Here is a 22,910-nt window from a genome sequence, read left to right as displayed (position 1 = left end):
ATTTGATAGAGGTCATGCAGCCTCCCCACAGGCAAAAGTCCTAGCAGACCCCAGAGAGCAGCCAATGTTTACTGATATCGGAAAAAAAGATGCTGAAGGTCAGCAAAACCTGGCACCAGTTGTGTGTTTGTGACTTGCCATAAACACATAGCCTCTGCTGCCGTGTGATCATGCAAATGTTTTCAGGGACAGGCTGACACCGGGCCATTGCTGGGTAAGAGCAACCCCAGAGAATCAGAACAGGTCTCTGAAGTGTGGGTTTTTGAAACACAGCCCCATCTGAGATAAAACTCTGGAGGAAGGTGTCACCTGAGGCAGACAGCATGGACATGGACAGGATAGAGGCAGGGCACAGATGGAGGCCTGAGACAAAGGAGGGATGCTTGATCGTGGGTGGGTAAGGGGATGAGGTCCTGCACCAGAGACTAGGGAGCTAGGTGAAGTAATTTTCACTTCCATCACATGTGCACACACACAGACCGACCTCAGTGAGCTAGGCAGAGCCACCAAGGGCAGACTGGAGCTGTTACACCAAATCCTGCCTATCCATTCACTCTGGGCTCATCCCCCAGAAGATCAACCTGCTTATCACTCTACCGACTATACTGTAGTCGGTACGGGGGAAACTGGATGTAACTTCATTAAGGTTTAAATGTGTTTGTTGGCTTGTTTATTCGTTCATTTTCTTTGCTTCTGTTTTTGCTTAGATTGTCTTATTTTTTCTTTCCCTTTCTTGGATACAGAAAGAATAAATTATTTTTTATTTGTTAATTAATTAACTAATTAATTAATTAATTAATTTTAAATATTTTTTTACACTTTTATTTTTCTTTAGCTTATTTTGTTATATTATTTAATTTTTTTATTTTTAAATTTTTGTAACTTTATTTCCCTTTCTCTTTTTTACCTATTCTATCAAGCTTCTCTCAACAAGCAGACCAAAACACACCTAGGGTACAGTTTCCTTTATCTGATTTTGTTTTTAATTTTTTAGTTTTAATGTTTCATTTTATTAATTTTTCACCTCAAAAGAAAGAGCAAGAAGAAATGACAGCCAGGGATTTGAAAAAAAAAATTTATTATGTTTATATATTTGTTTTTTCACAGAGAGAAAGCAATCCAGGGAGGGTCACAGAAAGAGAATCCCAAGCAGGCTCTGCACTGAGAGTTCTGCAATGCAGGGCTTGAACTCATGAACCAGGAGATCATGACCTCAGCCAAAACCAAGAGTCAGATGCTTAACCAAGTGAGCCACCCAGGCGCCTCTATGCCCAGGGATTTAATCAACACAGGTATGAGTAAAATGTCTGAACTAGAAGCTAAAACCATGACTATACGAATGCAAGCTGGGCTTGAAAAAAAAAGCATATAAGACACCAGGGAATGCCCTGATGCTGAGATAAAAGAACTAAAATCTAGTCAGGCCAAAGTTAAAAAGGCTATATCCACAATGCAATCTCGAATGGAGGCCATGGTGGCAAGAGGATGGATGAAGCAGATGTGACAGGAAGGAAGGGGGGCGGGGGGTAGTAGGGAGGAAGGAAGGAAATTAAAAAAGGATGGGTTGCTGGAAGCCGAGCTATCCCAGCCTGAGTGGCAAAGCCCGGGGCCGTGGATGGATTGGTGACTGCGGGGCGGCCCATGGACAGGGAAGCTTCTGGTCCTCCTGCTTTTAAGTAATTCGGCCTTAAAACTACCTGGGGTATTGTCTGTTGGGGAATTGCCCTCGGCAGGCCCCCTGGGAAAAGGACCAGTAGGGAAGAAAATAAGGTTCAGCAAGAAAGCCCTTGCCATCCCCTATGGAGACTCCTCTACTTACAGGAAGGATAGCCTCATACCTTTGCCAGCAAAGAGGGCCTGTAAAGGAGACACATATGGATCTGAAAGCCTCACTCCAGCAACTAAGGAGTGTACCTCTGGGCACAGGTGACTTCAACCCCTAGGTCCACCTCCCCCCCCCCCCCCCCCCCCGAGGCATTCCAGATGATGACTGAAGCTAGTTGGTTAAGCTACAGAATGGTTCATTGGTTCCTAGGTGCATTGTCTCTCTGAGAATGTATGAGGCATGGGTTTCCAAGCCTTTTTCGGCCCCTTTCTGGCACCTCGGACTGAGGAAAACCCATTGTTCTTCTGGCCTCATGTGGTTAGGAGGTCATGTCCCTGTAGCTGTTCCACTTGAGGTGTTGAGAAATGGAGGGCCTTTCACGAGAACAGCAAAGCAAATGCTTTGTAGATTATAGATAAATGCAGACGCATAATGGAATGATGTAAGAAATTAAGCTATAATCAAAGGGTATGTGAGAAAGTTAGGGGGAAATCGCCATGTTCTTTCTTACAGGTTGATGACACATAGGAACTTTTTCAAAATTAGGTAATGTTAGAAAAACATAGATGACGTATGTTACAAGGAAATCACTCGCATATATAATGCCACGTTTGCTACAATAAATCGGCCAGTTCAACACACTGCTGTTGTCTGTGTCCATTTTTATTTTAGTTTTTTTTATTTTCTAGTTTTTTATTTTAGTTTTAGTTTTTTACTTTAGTTTTTTATTTTCTAGTTTTTTATTTTAGTTTTGTTTCACTTTCACCGACACCGTTCTTCCTTCAGGAACCCCTGGTTGCTGGAGCTGGTCTCTGGCAATGGATGGTTAGGAGATGGATGAAATAAGTGAAGAGATTGGGAGGTACAAGCTTCTAGTTATGAAATAAAAAAAGGCTGGGGCACGTGGATGGCTCAGTCAGTTGAGCATCGGAGTTGGGCTCAGGTCATGATCTCACAGCTTGTGGGTTCGAGCCCTGCATTGAGCTCTGTGCTGACAGCTCAGAGCCTGGAGACTGTTTCAGATTCTGTGTCTCCCTCTCTCTCTGCCCCTCCCCTGCTCATGCTCTGTCTCTCTCTCTCTCTCTCTCTTTCAAAAGTAAACACGAAAAAAACTTTTTATAAAATAAAATTAAAATATAGTAAAATAATTAAAATAAAATAAAATAAAATAATAAAATAAAATAAAAATAAAATAAAATATCCCAGGAATAAAAAGTACAGCAGAATCCATTTACATCTGAAACTAACATAACATTGCATGTGAACTTCATGTCAATAAAATAATAAATAAATAAATTGCTTATAAGTACCTATATCCTCAAATGTTCTTTTAACCAGTTTTCACATGTTTCTGATTACCTCCTTAATAAATGAGTAAATAAAAGACAGTACTCTTCTGTGCTTACAACAATCTATGAATTCATCATGATATATAAGTAAATAAATAAAAGCAGCCTCCACGTAAAAATGACTTAACAAGTAAAAAGGCTTGGTCTTATTAATTGACTAACCCATGAATACACATCCTTTTTCCTTTTTGGTTCTGTGGTTGCATTAGGGCCCTCAGGCTATTATTTGTCTAGGCAGCCACACATGTCAGTTTTTGCACTGAGTTTTGCAATGTTGTTGTGTAGCCTATGCCTATGGAGATGGTTAAGAGTACATAACTAGGAAGGGAAAGAAGGAAAAAGAGAAAATTTATTTCCCACAGGGTCAGAAGAAGTACAGATGGAATTCCTAAAGTTCTTAAAATGTTGCCAACAGCATGATGAGAATTCAAAGTCCCATAAACTCCACAATTCATAAGGAAGTCAAAATTGAGTGTTTTCTGGTGCAAGAAGCAGCGACCCTCCTGCAGTTAGCCAGTATTCTATCAGCTGTTTATGAGTCTGTCTTCAGCAAAAGTAACTTGGATACCCTTTCTCTGTACGTGGAAATTCAAGATTTATTACCTAGAGGAGATTTATTACAACAGAGGAGGAGATAAGATAAATGAATAAATAAAGTGACGAGGAATAGGTGGTAATAGGAAGAGGGAAGAAGGGAAACATTCTTTTCCCCTAAAATCCACAAAACCCATGCAAACACACCTAATGACCACGTGATGAAATGCCATGAAACAACAATCTGAGGAAAACAGAATTATCATTATACATATGTTACTTGGAAAATAATGCTTCTCTCATAGCCCTTCCCAACTTCCAACTGCTAGACTGCTGACTATGTAAGTCTTCCCTCTGCTAGTCTAACTGTATGAGTACTGGTTTTTCTGTGGAGTTGGGGGGCAGTAGGCGGTGGTTGTGTTTTTGAGAGGCACTAACAGTGCTGCAAAAGACAAGACCACCAGTCTTGGAATGTTACAATTCAAAACTGAGAACTATGTACTCCCTATCATCAGTTTTACAGGGTTTTCACAGGCATTCACTCATTCCCCCAACCCACAACTGTCATTGAAGACTGACACCAAGATGTTAAGAGGAGATAAATGGCTTGCTTGTGAAGGTGGCTAGTGACAAAGTGAAAAAGGAGCAGCAGTATTGTACTTAGTTCCACAAGCCCTCCCTCGAAGCCAAAACTCCAAAAGCCTAAAGGCTACCATGTTACACACGTGAAAACATAATGCTGTACAAGGTTACATAGCTTGATAGAAAGCTTTTATTTTTATTCTTCTCCCTTGCCCTTTTCTTCCTGATAGGGAAGGGCTGATAACCATTCAGGCGAGAGAGATATCTAGCAGATACTTAGAGGACTTTCTCAATGCTAAAAAAGGATCATAGTTTCATTTTCAAGTGCCATATGCGGTAATCCTCCCATGTGGGCATACCACATGACTCGACATGACAGAAGGGTTCACTCACAGAAAAAGTCTCAAAGGCATCAAAGCAAGTTCACTTTGAGGGAGGAAACTGAGCAAAACTAAATAGTAGCACATGTTTTCTACATGTCCTCAACCTCACTGATCATCTCGCATACAGTCCTTCCATCAACTGTCAGTTCCATTCACTGTTAAGGTACATACTGGAGCCTCGCATAGATAAACAAACTTACCAGGATCATAAAAGTAAAGGAAGGAAGGAAGCATAGCACTATCAGGACTAGAACTCTTACTGTGGCTCAAGTCAATTCCAGTGATGGGAGTGCTGGAAAAGGAACAAGACTAAATTTAACTTTATCTGTTGTTTGACACTCCTGGTTTCTCACATAAACCACCTGAAAAAGTATGTGTTCTACACATCTAGCTTTCTTTCTGTCCAGCCACTGTAAAGACAGAGTTTGTGCACTCTGAACCTTAACACAGGAAGAAACAAAGAAAAACCGAAAAACCAAAAAACAAGTAAAACAAAAACCTGTAAGTGGATGCATAGCCATTTTACATTTTACATTGGGCCTTCTTAAAAGGGAATGAAAATATTAAAGATCTTACTCTACCAATGGCAAAAATGTTGGAAATTTTGGTGGCAAAGGTATTGCTACTGGCATCTTTTCTATGTGCTATACTAAATGACCAGCATGTCTTTAGGTTGGTGATCACACCAAAATGACCAACTTTGAACCCGCCAGTCATTATACACACAGTGCCTAGAGAAAAAGAAAGACAAAATGGGTATGGGTCATTTTAAATTAACAAACAAAATGGGTATGGGTCATTTTAAATTAACAAACAGAGTTCACTAGGAAAATATAAAGATGGGGGAGCATAATTCTAATCCATTCAAAAAAACTGGGTAGAGCACAGTAACAACGTAAATGTGCAGTCTACGGCACAGGCCACATTGCCCAGGAGACAAATTAATACATTAATGTTTTATTTAGTACAGAACGAGCATGCTTTTAAGAAATGCCCCCTCTCCCAAAATCATCACCAACAAAGTGTCAGCTACAAACCCATATGCATGCCCTTTTATAAACAGACACACGATACCAAGTTAGAAGTCCCTTTTAATTAACCAAAAAAAAAAAAAAAAGTCTAGTAATGTAAGAGACTCCAGAACAAGTTGGAAATTGTGTACCATTGGAGTAAGATACAAACATAATACACTTGTCAATCAATCCCTGGGAAAATGATGGATATGGGGGAAGGTGGGGGGGGGGGGAAATTCAATCTAAAGATTTTAAGAATGAGACTCTAAAATGGAAGAAAAATATAATGCACTGATATTCTAACACAAAGACATCAACTGATGCAAAATGCAGATGGCAACAGAAATCCCACGCTGGCTGAACCTATGTGAGTTCTGGTATGAGAGAGGCCACAGATATAAAAAGGATGGAAGGTTTTCGCCTCCCACTGGCAAGACTACTGAAAGTAAAAAATCCTACTATGTCCGAGACATAGTAGGACAAATAAACATCTGTTTTCATCTAGTATGTCTTTAGAACATGTGTCTTTAATTAGGGCAAGAGTGTTTAGAGCCTAGCACATTGTTCTTTGTGAACATTAACCCTTCAAAACTGGTATTAAAACAGGTTTCACTTTGTATTGTTTTTAAGATAAGAACAACCAGAAAGAGACACCTTATTTGTGAGGATATTACTATATTAGTTCAAGGTAGCTAGCCGATGGTCTTCAGCTATACCAAAAAGAACTTTATCAAAAGAGCAGTACTATACTGAATGTCTTAAAACATGAAAAGAAAAGGTCGTGTCCGAATGAATTAAGATAAAAATAGGCTTGCCGTAATGTACATTGAACATTAGTAAAACTTGTATATCCTTTTGACTGCTTTGTTTCCTTTTATTCTTGGGAAAGCAATAGCTTTTGGGATCAAGAACTCTAAGGATTAATGTGATTTGAAAATCCAGTAATTTATATGTTCTCTACCAAAAAACGGAGACAATAAGCTTCTTTTTCTTCTCTATTTTAATTTTTCCTGGCTTTATCGAAATACACATATAACACTGTGTGACTTTAAAGTATTAAAAGTGATGATTTGATACACCTGTATGTTACAAAATGATTAGCATGGTTACGTTATTTAATACCTTCACCACCTCAGATAATCACAGTTCTTGCAATATGTGCTGTAAGATCTACTCTTTTAATAACTTCCAAGTATATGATACAGTATTGTCAACTATAGACATGCTGAATGTTAGATCCCCAGAACTTACTCATCTTTAACTACATGAATATCTTTGATGAATATCTCCTCACTCCTCTCAGCCCTCAGCCAGTGGCAACCAAACTCTGTTCTGCAGCTGTGTATCTGCTGTTTTGTTTTGTTTTTTTTAGATTGCATATAAATATGAGGTCACACAATGTTTATTTTTACCTGTGTGACTTATTTTACCTAATATGATGCCCTCAAGTTTCATCTGTGTTGCAAATGGCAGGATTTTCTTCTCTCTTATGACTGACTCATATACAATTTTTTTTTTATCCATTCATCCATCAGTGAAAATGGAGGTCCAAATACCTTTTAGAGTCTGTTTTTGTTTCCTTCAGATAAATAGCCAAAGGAGATTTTCTGGATCATACAATAGTTCCATTCAAAAATATTTGAGGAACTTCTATACTGTTTTCTCACCAATTTACATTCCCACCCACAGCGCGTAAGTGTTCTGTTTTCCTTGCCAACACTTACTTGTTAGCTCTTGTGTTTTTGATAACGGCCAGTCTAACCACTATGATGTAATAGCTCATTGTGGCTTTGATTTATATTTCCCTGATGACTAATAGTGTTGAGCAGTTTTCCCTGTATCCATTGGCTAAATTTTTCTTTGGAGAAATGTCTACTCAGTTCCTTTGACCATTTCTTTATTGGGTTATTGGCATTTTTGCTGTTGAGTTTTTGGAGTTCCTTATATACTGGGTGTTAGCCTTTTATCACATATATGGCTTGTAAATGTATCATCCTGTAGGTTGCCTTTTCATTTTGTTAATTGTGCCATTTACTATGCAGAAGATTGTCAGTTTAACTTCAACTTATTTTTTATTTTGTTACCTGATCTTTTGATATCATAATTAAGAAATCATTCCCAAGGTGAATATCAAGAAGCTTGTTCCCTGTTTTCTCAAGGAGTTTGACAGTTTCAGTTCTTACACCAAAGTCTCTAATGCATTTCCCCATTTTTATTAAGACATAATTGACATATAACATTGTGTAGGTTTAAGGTGCACAATGTAATGATTTTATATAGAATATATATTAAGATGATTACCACTGGTTAGTTAATATGTCCATTACCTCTCATAATTACCAATTTTGTGCGTGTACAGTGAAAACATAGAAGATTTCCTGTCTTAGCAACTTTGAAGTATGCAACACATACTGTTAACTGTATCATTAAGTTATGTTACACTAGATTGTTATGTCGCTATTCTGTACATTAGATCCCTGGAATTCATACATCCTATAATGGGAAGTTTGCACTCTTTCACCAACATTTACACCCTTTTCCCTTCCCCTACACTTGTCAACCATGAATCTAATTTCTGTTTCTATGGCTTAGGCATTTTTAGATTTCGTGTATAAGTGAAATCATACATTATCTTTCTCTCTCCGACTTACTGCGCTTAATGTAATGCCCACAAGCTTATTCCATGTTGTCACAAATTGCAGGAATACCTTTTTTATGACTCAGTAATATCCATTGTGTGTGTATATATATCACATTTCTTACTCTGTTTAACCATGAATGAACTTAGGTAGTTTCATTCATTGCCTATTGAGAATAATAATGGAATGAACATGGTGGGGGTGGGGCAGACATCCCTTTAAGATAGTGATTTAATTGCCTATATATATATATATATAGGCACACATATATGAAGTGGGACTTCTACATTATATGATTTTTTTTTTTCAAGAAATCTCTATGATGTTTTCCCACAATGGGAAACAGTTCTACCAAGCTACATTCCCACCAGCAGTCCTCATGGGTTCCTTTTTATCCACATTGTTTGTCAAGACTTGTTATCTCTTTTTGATAACTGATATTCTAACATGATGTGCAAGGTAATATCTCCCTGTGGTTTTGACTTGTATTTGATGATTAGCTGTATTGAATATCTGTTCATGTACCTGCTGGCCATTTATCTATCTTCTACAGAAAAAAAATCTAATAAGGTCTTTGGCCCACTTTTTAATCAGACTAATTGATTTTTTTGCTGTTGAGTTGTGTAGGTTCTTTGTATGTTTGGGATATTAATCCTGTATCTGATATATGGTTGGCTACCATTTTCTCTCATTCTCATTATTTTTCACTCTGTTGAAGTCTGTGTGCAGAAGCTTTTTAGTGTGATATAGCCTCACCTGTTCATGTTTGCTTTTGTTGCTTGTGTTTCTGGTATCATATCCAAAAAAAAATCGTTGCCAAATCTGTGAACCTTTTTTGAAGAATAATTAAGACACAGGGCTCATCAGAAAGTTTGACCTGTCAAACAAACACTTCTGCATTCTACTTGTGTGTGTGTCAATTTTATGCATTTATAATATTAAACTACCTTTGCATTCCAAGGAGCTATCCCATTTGATTACTGTGTATGATCCCTTTAATGTGCTGTTGAGTTAGGTTTGGTTAAATTTGTTGAGAATCATTGTATCTGTATTTTCAGGGATTAGCCTGTAGTTTTCTTTTCTGGTTGTATCTTTACCTGACTTTGGTGTCAGGTTATGCTGGCCTTATAACACTTGGAAGCGTTCACTCCTCTTCACTTTTTGAGAAGAGTTTATTAAAGATTGGTGGTAATTCTTTTTTCAGGGTTTGATAGAGTTCACCAGTGAAACTATCTGTTTTAGGACTTTTTTAAAGGGAGGGTTTTGAGTACTGCTTCAAGCTCTTAAGGTGGTATTGATCTTCTCCTGTATTTTATTTCTTCATGACTCAGTCTTGGTTGGTTATGTATTTGGGGAGATTTTTTTAGTTTCTTAAGTCACACAATTTGTTAGGGTATAATTATTCATAGTTGTCTCTATATGATAACTTGTGTTGGTCTGGTTTCAGTTGCGGTTTTTCTTCTTTAACTTAAAATCTTATCTATTGAATTTATTTTTTTCATGGTTGTCTAGCTATAGGTTTGTCAATTTTATTATTTTTCCCCAAAACAAACTCTTGGACCTGTATTTTGTAATTGTTGTTGTAGTCTCTATTTAATTATTACTGCTCTAATCATTATTTTCTTCCTTCTACTCTGTGGGCTTAAAGTTTTCCCCCTAGTCTTTGAGGTATAAAGATACATTGTTTATTTGACATTTTTTTTCTTTATATAGGCATTTATTGCCCCCAAATTCTCTTTTGGAGCTACTTTTGCTATATTCTAAAAATTGTGACATGTTCTATTTTCATTTCTGTTTATCCAAGGATACTTTCAGATGGCTCTTTGGACTTCTTTGATCCACTGTTCAGTGGTATGTTTAATTTTATGTATTAGGACATTTTCAGTTTTACTCATTATTGATTTCAAGTTTCAGAACATTGTGGTTAATAAAGGTAGTACATGTGATTTACTCTTGTAAATCTGTTACGGCTTGCATTGCGACCCAACATGTGATCTATCCTGGGAATATTCTGTAAGCACTTGAGAAGAATATTAGCTCATCTTTATTTCTGAAGTACAGTTTTGCTGAGTAGATTATTTTTGTTTGTCAGTGTTAATTCTTTTAGCACTTTGAGTGTTTCCCACTTTGGCCTGGCCTACTATTTTGTTCCAGACAAAACCCACTGATAGTCTGATCAGTATGTAATGACTCGTGTTTTCCTTGCTGCTTTCAAAATTACTTCCCATGAGTTAATATTCTGATAGTTATGTGTTTAACAGTAATCTTCTTTAGGGTCCTTCGAGCTTCCTATATCTATTTCAAGATTTGGGAAGTTTTCAGGTATTGTCTTGAAGTGAGTTTCCATCCCTTTCTTACCGTCTTCTCCTTCTGAATCCCATGATGTGATGGGTTTGTTTACTCTATGGCGTCCCGTAATTCAAGTAGGTTTTCTTCACTCTTTTAACTTGTTTCCACTTTCGAGATTTTTCACACAGTCTTTGTTTCATTTTGCTGATTTCTTCTGCAGGTTCTACTCTTCTATGAAGCCCTAATGAATTTTTCACTTTTGTGATTGTATTGTTCAGTTCCAGGATTTCTGTGGGCTGCTTTTTGAAAAATGGTTTCTATTCATTAAGAAACAACGGCTTTTAATGATCTTTATAATGATTTTATTACAAAATACAATACTTCTCATTTTTTTATGTATTGTTTTCCTGATTTCATTTAGTTTTCTGCCTGTTGGATTTCATTCTGTTTCTTAAAAGTTGATTATTTGAATTATTTGACAGGAAAGTATATACCTCCATTTCTTTGAGTTCAGTAAATGGAGATTTATTACTTTCTTTTGCCTTATGTGACTGGATATTTGTGATCCATGTAGCCTTTTATTGGTATGTATACATGTGAAAGAGTAGATACCTCTTACAACCTTTCTAGACTGGTATTAGCAGGTAAGAACTTTTGCCTGTCCTGTGCCCAACTGATGGGATTTCTTCTGAAATTGTAGTTGTTCTGCACTGGAGCCAGTTAAGGCTATTGCAAGGTCAGCACTGGGTTCATGGTTGGCAGGCTTGCTGTGAGGGGTTAAGATGAGCTTGGACCCATTATGATGCATGAGTGGATGACATACCTCAAGTATGTTGTTCAGTGGCATGGTGCTGGGAAAGGGTCCACTCAGGGTCCACAGTTAGGACTTCAAACAGTGGGCCTACAACCAGGTATGCAGATGAGTATGGCTCTCACCAGGCTTCTGGGAGGTCTGCTCTCTGGTTAGTGCATGTTCTTGGCAGGACGGGGTTGGTGTTAGACCATGGCTGGGAGGGACTGGATCTGAACCAAAGGGCTACCTCAACTTCTACAGCACAGCTTGCAGTGTGTAGATCTTTGCTGGAAGGACAGATGGTGTGTCCTCTGCCATGTCACCGGGTGGGCTGAAGTAATCCCTGACCAAGATTAGAGGGTCTGGAGCTGCAAGTAGTGTCCTTTCAGGATCTCTAGGGATGCAGATGGGAATGTCTCTTTCTAGGTTCCTGTAACAGCAAGAGTGTTTACAGACTGACTGGGACATGCTTTAACCCAGCCATTGGACCCTTTCACAAAAACAGTCTGACTGAGTTGGGTGGACGTAGCTCCAGTACGTCCCAGACATGGCCAACATGGCCTGGCGCTGGTTCATAGGCTATTTTTATGTCTACAACCAGGACCAAAGTCTGTATGTCAATTACCTGATGCACAGGTGGGCTGACTCCTCTTGGAACCCTTGGCGTAAGGTGTTGGTGACAGGACCAGAACAAAACACAATTGTAACTGAATCCTCCACGGAAGAGAGCTTCTGGGGGTCATAGCCAGGACAGCAATCAGCAAGTCAGCCATCCAGATGCAAACCTGCTTTCTCAAAAATGCTTTTCCCATCCTTGGGCTCTTCTCAGTCACTCCTTCGGTGTAATAATTTCTTACTTGAATCCAGAAGTTCTTATGAGGATGTTTTTGTCTGTGGATGGATGCCAAATTGTTAACGCTGAGGGCTTTCTTATTTGGCATATTGCTGACATCACTCACAACTTCCTAATTCATAATTCTTTTGTTTCTTTTTTCCTGAGAAATCACCACCAAAACTGTACATCTTCTGCCTTTGTAAATAGTCTTTCTTTTTCTGTCTAAAGCTTATTCCCTTCAGGTTTGCTTCAAATTTAATAGCTTAAGATCTTTATTTGCTTACTTATTATTTGCTCGCTGCATCGTTGTTTTTTTTTTCTACCTACGGGATTATTTTCTCCATGTTTTTTTTATGCATGCTTACTCAGTCCTAGATATCCCACTTGCACTTATTTCTTCATTTGTCTTAATAACACGATTTGAATGCATTGAGCCTTTTAAGGTATTTTCTTTTTTTTCTCTTTGTAACTCTTCCTTATTCAAGCTTTTGCCCTATTGGTTGGTACCTGATGTCATACCTCCTTGTTACTAAATTTCGTTTTCACTTGCCACACATTGCCAAACCTATTAGGTGCATTTTGTAAAACTGACTCCATCATCCATTCTGAAATATTATTGAACTTTAGGTTATGCCATTCCACTTTTATTTGATTTTTCTACTAACATAGCAGTATCCTTTGTTCTTATCCTATAGACCTCTAGTTGTTAGAGTACTCAGTGATTCAGACAGAGGTCCCTTTTCTTTCTTCATGTATCATTCCAAAGTGATCATTCAAATCTATTCATCATTAGGTCCGTGAACTACATTATCAAATGTCTGCTATCCTTGGGGCGCCTGGGTGGCGCAGTCGGTTAAGCGTCCGACTTCAGCCAGGTCACGATCTCGCGGTCCGTGAGTTCGAGCCCCGCGTCAGGCTCTGGGCTGATGGCTCGGAGCCTGGAGCCTGTTTCCGATTCTGTCTCCCTCTCTCTCTGCCCCTCCCCCGTTCATGCTCTGTCTCTCTCTGTCCCAAAAATAAATAAAACACGTTGGAAAGAAAAAAAAAAAAAAAAATGTCTGCTATCCTTTTTTTCCTCTTGAGTTTCTTTCTTTCTTTTTTTTTTTTAAATGAGATATAGTTGACATACAACATTATATTAGATTCAGGTGTACATATAATGATTACATATTTGTATATATTGCAAAATATAATAAATTTATATAATAAGCACAATAAATTTAGTTAACATCTGTGAGTACTCACCTCACGAGCCTCTTTTTTTTTTTTTTTTTTTTTAATTTTTTTTTTTTTCAATGTTTTTTATTTATTTTTGGGACAGAGACAGAGCATGAACGGGGGAGGGGCAGAGAGAGAGGGAGACACAGAATCGGAAACAGGCTCCAGGCTCTGGGCCATCAGCCCAGAGCCTGACGCGGGGCTCGAACTCACGGACCGCGAGATCGTGACCTGGCTGAAGTCGGACGCTTAACCGACTGCGCCACCCAGGCGCCCCACGAGCCTCTTAAGAGAAAGTAGGAAGTTCCGATGAACATCACTATACTCCTCAAATTCATCCCTTTGCTGCCATTTTTCTATAAGTTCTTATATTATCTATCTAAAACATTCTTTCCCTCATTTCTTTTACGTTTCAGCTGTTACCAATTTGTGGTATTAATTTTTCTCCATTTCTGTTTCTACAATTTAGTTGATGCCATTATCCCATGCTTCTGAGTGAAAGTATCAAGATTTTAATTATTTTCTACTTCTGTGTTACCTTTTTAAATTCTGAAAGTGCCCAGGACTATTATTATTTTTTTAAATAATCTAAGACATTTCTGCTTTGTTAATTTCTTTCCTTAACTACAGCTTTGTTAAAAGAGGAACAATTTGAATCTTAGTTACTGGTATATACACAATTTATAACTAAGCTTCTAAGAGACAGTAAGTTTTCAATAAATATTTAACAAAAAGTATAATTTTGGTATTACGTTTCTAACTACTAATTTTGTAGAATATTTATAAAAAAAAGATTTTGGTTGAGTTTCAGATGAATTCATATTAAATGTTTATTTAATCCTGCAGTTTTTTATTCAAGCTTCTTGTAAGATATTTAAGGGTGTATTCTTATCCCTTCTAAACTTGAGTTGGGTGAAATAGTATAAAAACTAATATTAATAGTGATTTTTAGAAATAATTCTTTTTTTATGTAGTGCGGAAATTTTTAAAGTTTGCAAGTGTTTGTTATTATCTTTTAATTGATATAATAACTTTAATTCTATTATTTACCAATAATAGTGGTGGAATAGAAATATATTTTTTTGCTGCACTAATGGTCGTTAGTACTAATTTCCATTTTGAGACTGCAAGACAGATTAGTCTCTAATGAAATTGTACTTGAGAGCCACATATATGTCTCAAAATGTCTGTGTATATAAAACATGAATATTTTATATCTTATATATTGAAATGTGTGTGTGTGTGTATTTTAAAGTATAAAAGGCATTTGGGGAGGATATGATATTCAGTTTGCAGAATCTACTGTAACTAGGAATTTATCTTTGTATATTTTAAACACTATTTCTATCAAGTGCAGAAATACTGGATTTTATTTGCAGACAGCAAATGAAATGTTGTAACTATCTTATAAATATCCTACCCAATAAGCAAGTAGACTGATTGTACTTCTTTTTTTCTTTTTTTTAATAAAAGGAAAGATACAAAAAGCGTATTTTCTATTTTCAGATTTCTATTTTCCTGTATGTCCCCTGTATTAAGTGACTGAGTTTTAAATAATGAAAAAAATCTGTCCAATATATATTAGACTTTGGGTTAAAATTACTAATTTCTAATGCTATAAAAATTTTGAATTAAATTTATAGTTACCGGCATTTTAATATAAAATCTGCGATTCAAGAAGGGACATAATAATTAGTTTGTTATGAAAACGACATCTTGTATTCTACTTTCCACCAGTGTAATATGAAAATTCCTCAAGGTCATTAACATTTCTTTGAAAATAAATAAAGTTCATTGGCATACCCTAATAATATTTTTTTAATTTAATTTTTTTTCCTAATAATATTTTTAAAGTAAAACCATAATAAGTAAGGAGGACTAACTTCATAGATCTATATTCCTTATGTTTCTATAGAAGGGATTTCTGCTGCATTCTCTTGAGTTCTGTTGCAGGAAAACTTTTGGTCTATCTCTTAGACACTCCTCTCCAAGGCTTAGGAACAGTCACTATAATTGTAAAGAGCCTAATATCCATTTGGCTAGCTAACATTAATTCTAGATGGACTTTTTTTTTGCTGCAGAAATAGAAATTATCTAGTATTTCCCCTTAATCTACCACCTTTACCATAAGAATGGCTTTTTGGGTTCTCTGTTCTCATCTGTAATTAAGAAAGCAGTTCCTAGTCTTCTTTGTAATCCTCACAGCATGTACATTTATAGTCAATTATTTTGATAAAATAGTGCAGAATAAGATAAAAAGAGTGTAGAATAAAACCTTGCTAGACAAAAATAAATTTCAAAAAGTGTCTGTAACATCAGTAAAATTCACTAGGTTGAATAAAAAATTCATTAGGTTGTTAAGGAGACATATAACCAAATATCATGGGGTAGGGAATTCCCAAATTCCACACTTCCAATAAAGCAGTAATTGAACTGGGAAAGAAAAACCATCAGAATTGGGTTTTATGTAGCCTGAATCTAATAAAAACCCCAAAATACCATAGAACCTTTAATGAATAAAAAAGCTATTGATTTTTGGTAAGAAAGCACGTGACTTCTTAACTTAACCTGTCTATAGACATCCGATCTACAGTGTAGTGGCAGCAATGGAGATAAAATTCCTGTTGCAAGTTCTGGTGCAAACGAGAAATATGGATCTTAGTGTTAAAGAATTGTACTTTCCTGTTTTGACTTGTTTGTGGATTCCCTTAGGGATCAGCTCAAGGGTCTGCTTACCTTTGTTTTGCCCATCTAAGAGTAGGGCAGGGTACACTGTGAGGTGGCATTTGTTGAAAGCGCCTAAAGACAAAGATACTCGCAACCTGCATCTCAGGCAAAAGATAGTAGAGCATAGAACAACAACAACAACAAAATAACTAGGAAAACCTGGAAAGTGAAATCTAATGCAGAGTCATGGGCAGCCTGGCGAAGCAGTTCCTCAAAGAATCAACAACCCTGAATAAGCAGCAGCAACAACAGAAAAAACCCTGCAGAGGGCAGAGAATCTGTTTCTATTAGATTCACATTATCAAATTCACAATATCCAGTTTTTTTTTAATTTTTTTTTCAACGTTTTTTTTTGTTTTGTTTTGTTTTGTTTTGTTTTGTTTTGTTTTGTTTTGTTTTTATTTTTGGGACAGAGAGAGACAGAGCATGAACGGGGGAGGGGCAGAGAGAGAGGGAGACACAGAATCGGAAACAGGCTCCAGGCTCCGAGCCATCAGCCCAGAGCCTGACGCGGGGCTCGAACTCACCGACCGCGAGATCGTGACCTGGCTGAAGTCGGACGCTTAACCGACTGCACCACCCAGGCACCCCAATATCCAGTTTTTAACATAAAATAAGCCTGCTGTACAAAGAAACAAAAATTATGTCATACAAAAAAGGGATGCAAACTACAGGAAGCTCAGATACTGGAATTTCTAGAGAAAGATTTTAAGTCAACTATGTCCTCAAAGAGATAAATGAAAATAGCAAAACAATACTATGCTAAATTATGAATGCCAGTAAAGATACATAAATTACAAAAAGAAACCAAGAAGATGTCATGCTGGTAAAAAGGGCATAAACTGAAAAGTTCACTGAAGGAGCTTGTAATCACATTTGAATAAGCAGTATAGAGAATCCGTGAACTTGGAGGTAGTAGGTCCCTTGCTATTAGCTAGTCTGAAAAATGGAAGAAAATAAAAAATGAACTAAAGTAAAGTAGCCAAGGGACTACATCAATATGCAAAATAGAAGCCCCAGAAGAAGAGGAAAGAGAAAGAGACAGAAACAATGTTTGAATAAATAATAGCTGAGAGCTTTTAATAAAATATATGGATGTGTACAGCTGCATATTTTCTTTCAGTACAATTTTGAAACTCCAGACACATCTCTTCACTTTGTACTTCTTTTCCTTTCAGTGCTTGCTGGTGATATGTCTCCTATAGTACACTTTTCCAAATGCCATTTAGGTAGACATGTAAATAAGTAAAATCAGAAATGTTATTTTGCAAAATGGAGTGTGAACGAAAATGAAAAATGCTCTGTTGACATGTTGTATTAGTCTACTCTGGCTGTGATAACAAAATAACAGACCAGATGGCTTAAATAACAGACATTTATTTTCTCACAGGGCAGGAGGCTGTAAGTCCATGACCATGGTGTCAGCTGTATTGTTTTGTGGTGAGGCCTCTCTAGCTTGTAGATGACTGCCTTTTCACTATGATCTCACATGGCTTTTCATTGGTATATGAAGAAGCAGAGAGAGTGAGTGAGCCCTCTGGTGCATCTTTTGTCTTTTGGGTTTACTGAGCGATAACTGATAAATAAGCCTAAGGTATACAATATGGTGTTTTCATATACATACACATTGTGAAATAATTACCACATTCAAGCTAATTAACATCACCCACATAGTTAATTAACTTTTGTGTGTGTTAAAGAGAGAACAATTAAGATCTACACTCAGCAAATTTTAGGTATACAAACCAATACATAGCATATCGAGTATGAAATACGGTATTATCTGTAGTCATCCTGTTGCACATTAGATATCCTGAACTTATTTATCCTGTGAAGACAGAATCTTGTATCCTTTCACCAACATGCTCTCCTTTCCCCTGTCCCCTGTTTCCTGGTAAAAACAATTATACTCTCTGCCTGTTAAGATTTGGTTTTTAGAATTTCACTTAGAAATGAGAGCACACAGGACTTATTTTTCAGTCTTTGACATATCACTTGCATAATGTCCTCCAGTTTCATCCATATTGTCTCAAAGGATAACACTCTGCCTTCTTTTCTAAGGCTGACTAATATTCCACATTTTCTTTATCTACTTATTCATCAGTAGATACTTAGGTTGTGTTCGTTGTGTGACTATTGTGAATACTACTGCAGTGATATAGGAGTGCAGATGATGATTTCATTTCCTCTAGAAATATACTCAGAAGAAATTTCTGAGTGTTTCCTATGATAGTTGCTTTTTGAGTTACCTTCAGTGTTTTCATAGTGGCTGTACAAATCTACATTGCCATTAATAGTGCACAAAGGTACTCTTTGCTTTATACATCTTTGTCAATACTTACCTTTTTCACAGTGGCCCATCTAACAATGGTAGGTGAAAATATATTGTTTTCATGCTTTGTCAAAGATTAGTTGACCATACATTTGTGGGCCCAATTCTGGGGTCTCTCTTCCATTCCATTGGTTTATGTGTCTGTTTTTGTACGGAAACCAATTTGACAATAAATTATGTTCAAAATATTGTTTTTATTTGCATTTCCATGATGGTTGGTGATGTTGAAAATCTTTTCACATTATTGTTGGCCTTTGTGTGTCTTTGGAAAATGTCTATTCAGATCCTTTATCCATTATTTCTACTTGGGTTATTTTCTTGCTGATGAGTTGTTTGAGTTCTTTCTATATTTTGGATATTAACTCCTTATCAGATATATGCTTGGCATGTATTTTCCCATTCTGAAGGCTGTCTCTTTGTTTCCTTTACTAAGGAGAGTTTTTAGTTTGAGAAAATCCTTTTTTTTTTTTTTTTTTTAATTTATTTTGCTTTTGTTGCTTTTGCTATTTTGTCATATCCAAAAGAATCACTGCCGGTCTTAAGAAGCATTTTTCTGTGTTTTCTTCCGGAACTATTACAGTTTCAAGTAATTTTTAAATTCCTTAAAATTTAATATTTAAATTGCAGTCAGTTAACATACAGTGTTATATTCGTTTCAGGTATACTATCTAATGATTCAACAATTCTACACACAACTCAGTGCTCATCACACCAAGTGCACTCCTTAATCCCCATCATCTTTTTCACTCATTCCCCACACTCCTCCCATCTGGTAATCATCAGTTTGTTCTTTAGAGTTAAGAGTCTGATTCTTGGTTTGCCTCTCTCTTTCAGTCTCTCCCTTGCTGTGTTCATTTGTTTTGTTTCTTAAATTCCACATATGACTGACACCATACAGTATTAGTTTTTCTCTGACTGACTCATTTTGCTTAGCATAATAGTCTATAGCTCTATTCACATTGTTACAAGTGGCAAGGTTCATTCTTTTTTTAATGACTGAGTAATATTTCATTGTATATGTATACCATATCTTCTTTATCCATTTATCAGTCAATGGACATTGGGCTCTTTCCATAATTTATAGTTATTGTAGATAATGTTGCTATAAATTTCAGGTTGCGCGTGTCCCTTCAAATCAGTATTTTCGTATTCTCTGGATAAATACCTAGTAGTGCAGTTTCTAGGTCATAGGGTCATTCTATTTTTGACTTTTTGAGGAACCTTGATACTATTTTCCAGAGTGTCCACACCAGTTTGCATTCCCACCAGCAGTGCAAGAGGGTTCCCCTTTCTCCACATGCTCACCAGCATCTGTTCCCTGGATTGTTAACTTTAATGGTGATATCTCATCATGGTTTTGATTTGAAGTTCCCTGATGATGAGTGATGTTGAGCATCTTCACATATTTCTATATATTGCCATCTATAATGTAGTCTTCACAAAAATTTCTATTTAGATTCCTTGCCTATTTTTAATTGGACTGTTACTTTTTCTGAGGTCATATTTATAAGTTCTTTATATGTTTGGATATTAACCTTTTATTGCATATGTTTTGTTAAATATATTCTCCCATTCAGTAGGTGACCTTTTTCTTTATGGACACTTTCTTTAGCTGTGTAAAACATTTTTACTTTGGTGTAATCCCAATAGCTGCATTTTGCTTTTGTTTCCCTTGCTAAAGGAGACATACCTAGAAAAAATATTTCTATGGCTAATGTCAAAGACATTACTACCTATGTTTTCTTATAGGAATTTTACGGTTTCAGATCTCACATTTAGATCTTAATTCATTTAGAGTTTTGTTTTTTTTCTGTATGGTATAAGAAAGTGGTCTAGCTTCTTTTTTCTTTTTTGTGCATGCTGCTATCCACTGTATCCAACCCCATTTAAAAAAAAAAAGAAAAGAAAGGAAGGAAGGGAAGGAGGGAGGGAGGGAGGGAGTGAGGGAGGGAGGAAGGAAGGAAGGAAGGAAGGAAGGAAGGCAGGAAGGAAGGAAGGAAGGAAGGAAGGAAGGAAGGAAGGAAGGAAGGAAGGAAGGAAGGAAGGAAGGAAAAGATTTTATTTTAAGTAATCTCTGCACCCAAAGTTGCATGCTGTATCAACTGAGCCAGCAAGTGCACCCCCTAACACCACTTGTTGAAGAGACTGTCCTTTTCCTATTGTATATTCTTGCCTCCTTTGTCATGTTACATTGACCCTAAAAGCATGGATTTATCTCCCGAGTTTTTATTCTTTTCCATTGATCTATGCATCTGTTTTGTGCCATTACCACACTATTTTGATTACTGTAACTTTGTAGTGTATCTTGAAATCTAGGATTCTGATACCTTCAGTTTATTCTTCTTTTCAAGACTGTTTTGGTTATTTGGGTCTTTTGTGGTTCAGTACAAACTTTAGGGTTAGTTGCTTTAGTTCTGTTGGTACTTTGATAGGGATTGCTTTAGATCTGTAGATTGCGTTGGATAGTATAGACCTTTTAACCACATTGGTTTTCTACTCTGTAAACATGGAATATCTTTACATTTGTTTGTGATTCCTTCAGTTTCTTTTCACCAGTACGTTATAGTTTTGGGAGTACTGGTCTTTGACCTCTTCTTCTTTATTCCTAGATATTTTATTATTCTTGGTGCCTTGTAGATGTGACTGTTTTCTTATTTTCTTTCTCCAGTGCTTCATTATTAGTGTATAGTATGCTACAGATGTCTGTATATCAATTTGTATTCTGTGACTTTGCTGAATTCATTTACTAGTTTTAATAGGTTTTTTTTTGGGGGGGGGGAGGAATATTTAGGGTTTTCTGTGTCATCACATCGTGTCATCTGCAAATAGGGAAAGTTACTTCTTCCTTACCAACTTGCATGCCTTTATCTCATTTTCTTGCCCAATTGCTTTGGTTAGTATTTTCAGTACTTTGTTGGATAAAAGTGGTGACATTGGACATCCTGATCTTTTTACTGACTTTACAAAACGACGACAACAACAACAACAATAACAACGGCAGCAACAACAACAACAACAAAACCCTCAGTGCCTCCTGGTTGAGTATGATGTTAGCTTTTGAGTATGACTCAGGATTTCTGCTTCCTTCAGTTTTATGTTCCCTTTCTCTCTCTTTTCCTTCTGGGGTCCCATAATGCAAATGTTGTTATGTGTGATGGTGTCCCTGAGTTCCCTTAACCTATTCTTCTTCTTCCTGTCTTTGATTTGTGTCCAGCTTGGTTGCTTTCTGTGTTGCTTTACTGTCTTTCAGCTTGTGAATCCATCTTCTGCCTCCTGTAATTTGCCATCGATTTCCTCTAGTTTATTTATTTATTTTTTTAATTTCACTGAGTTCTTATCTCTGATTGGTTTTTTTTTTTTTTTTTATATGTTCTCTCTCTTTGTTGGAGCTCTGACTAGTGTCCTCCACTCTTTTCTCAAATCCATTGGTTATCTTTCTTACCATTACTTTGAATTCTCTGTGAGGCATATTCTCATCTCTGGGCCAGCTAGCACTTTTACAATGGCTTTGTCCTATTGTTTCATTTGGATCATATTCCTCTGTCTCCTCATTTTGTCTCACTCTTTGTGTCTGTTTCTCTGTGTTAGGAAAGTCAGCTCCATCTCCTACTCTTGAAAGTAGGGGTCTTATGAAGAACAGGTCCTGTAGTGCCCTGCAGTTTGACGCGCCTTGATCACCCTGGCACTACAGGGGGTGTCTTCTGTGTTTGTTGCATGCACCCTACTCCTGTAGCTGAGCTGTGTTTGCCTTCAGCCTACTCATATGCAGTGGCTCCCTTTGTGGCAGTCAGACCAGATGTCTGCCTGTGAGTCCTCTACTGGGGCTGTCATAGAACCGAACCATGTCTGGTTAGCTTTACCTCTCCCCAAGGCAGGAGTGACTTTGGAGTAGTGCTCACTCTTGGGGCTGCCTGCTGTCAGGCACCACTGTGAAGGGGCCGCAGGTGGAATGGGGCATGTTCTGAGATTAGCAAACAAATTTTCCCACGTACCCCAGGAACTTTTGAAACTGCTGCTTCTATGCTGTGTCTCAACAGTGTTGTTTGTTTTGCTGTCTTTTTCTGGGTAGGGATTCCAGTCACCCTCCAGTTCTCTAAGAGCCAAGTGCGCTGAGTTTTAAAGTATCTGGAGTTAAGTCACCCTGCTTGTAAAAACTCAAGCAGTTAAGTGCTACTGGTTTTCAAAGCCAAATATTATGTACTGGTCTTCTGACTGCAGGTTACTCAAGTCTTGGGGGCTTTCCCTTCTCTGTGCTTCTGTTATCCCTATTTGCAATTAGTCTTGACAGAGATTTGGTTCCTAATGGGGTATCTGACCCTCCTACTGTTTTCTGATATGGCCTCCTCTGCGATTAACTGGAAAGACTGTTCTGGGGCTTTGAGTCATTTTCT

The 22,910-nt window shown here is 37.2% G+C and overlaps 1 protein-coding gene across 7 annotated transcripts in view; it reads right to left on the bottom strand.

Moving 5' to 3' along the window:
- LOC131503504 (eukaryotic translation initiation factor 1A, X-chromosomal) overlaps positions 1-22,910 on the bottom strand; it is a 124,115-nt gene that overhangs the window by 28,351 nt on the left and 72,854 nt on the right. For 4 of the 7 annotated variants that reach the window (XR_009257451.1, XR_009257454.1, XR_009257452.1 and 1 more), the window contains 2 exons: positions 16,029-16,093; positions 8,809-12,298 (listed from right to left, as the gene is read on the bottom strand). The exons of the other annotated variants lie outside the window; for them this stretch is intronic. The gene's annotated coding sequence lies outside the window, so the exon portion shown is untranslated. Of the gene's footprint in view, positions 1-8,808; positions 12,299-16,028; positions 16,094-22,910 lie in introns of those variants that run through there. 7 annotated transcript variants of the gene reach the window in all.

Source organism: Neofelis nebulosa, chromosome Y (assembly GCF_028018385.1).
Source record: "Neofelis nebulosa isolate mNeoNeb1 chromosome Y, mNeoNeb1.pri, whole genome shotgun sequence".
NCBI lineage: Eukaryota > Metazoa > Chordata > Mammalia > Carnivora > Felidae > Neofelis > Neofelis nebulosa.
Note: the sequence above shows the minus strand (reverse complement) of the source record. Positions and strands in the feature narration are given on the sequence as shown.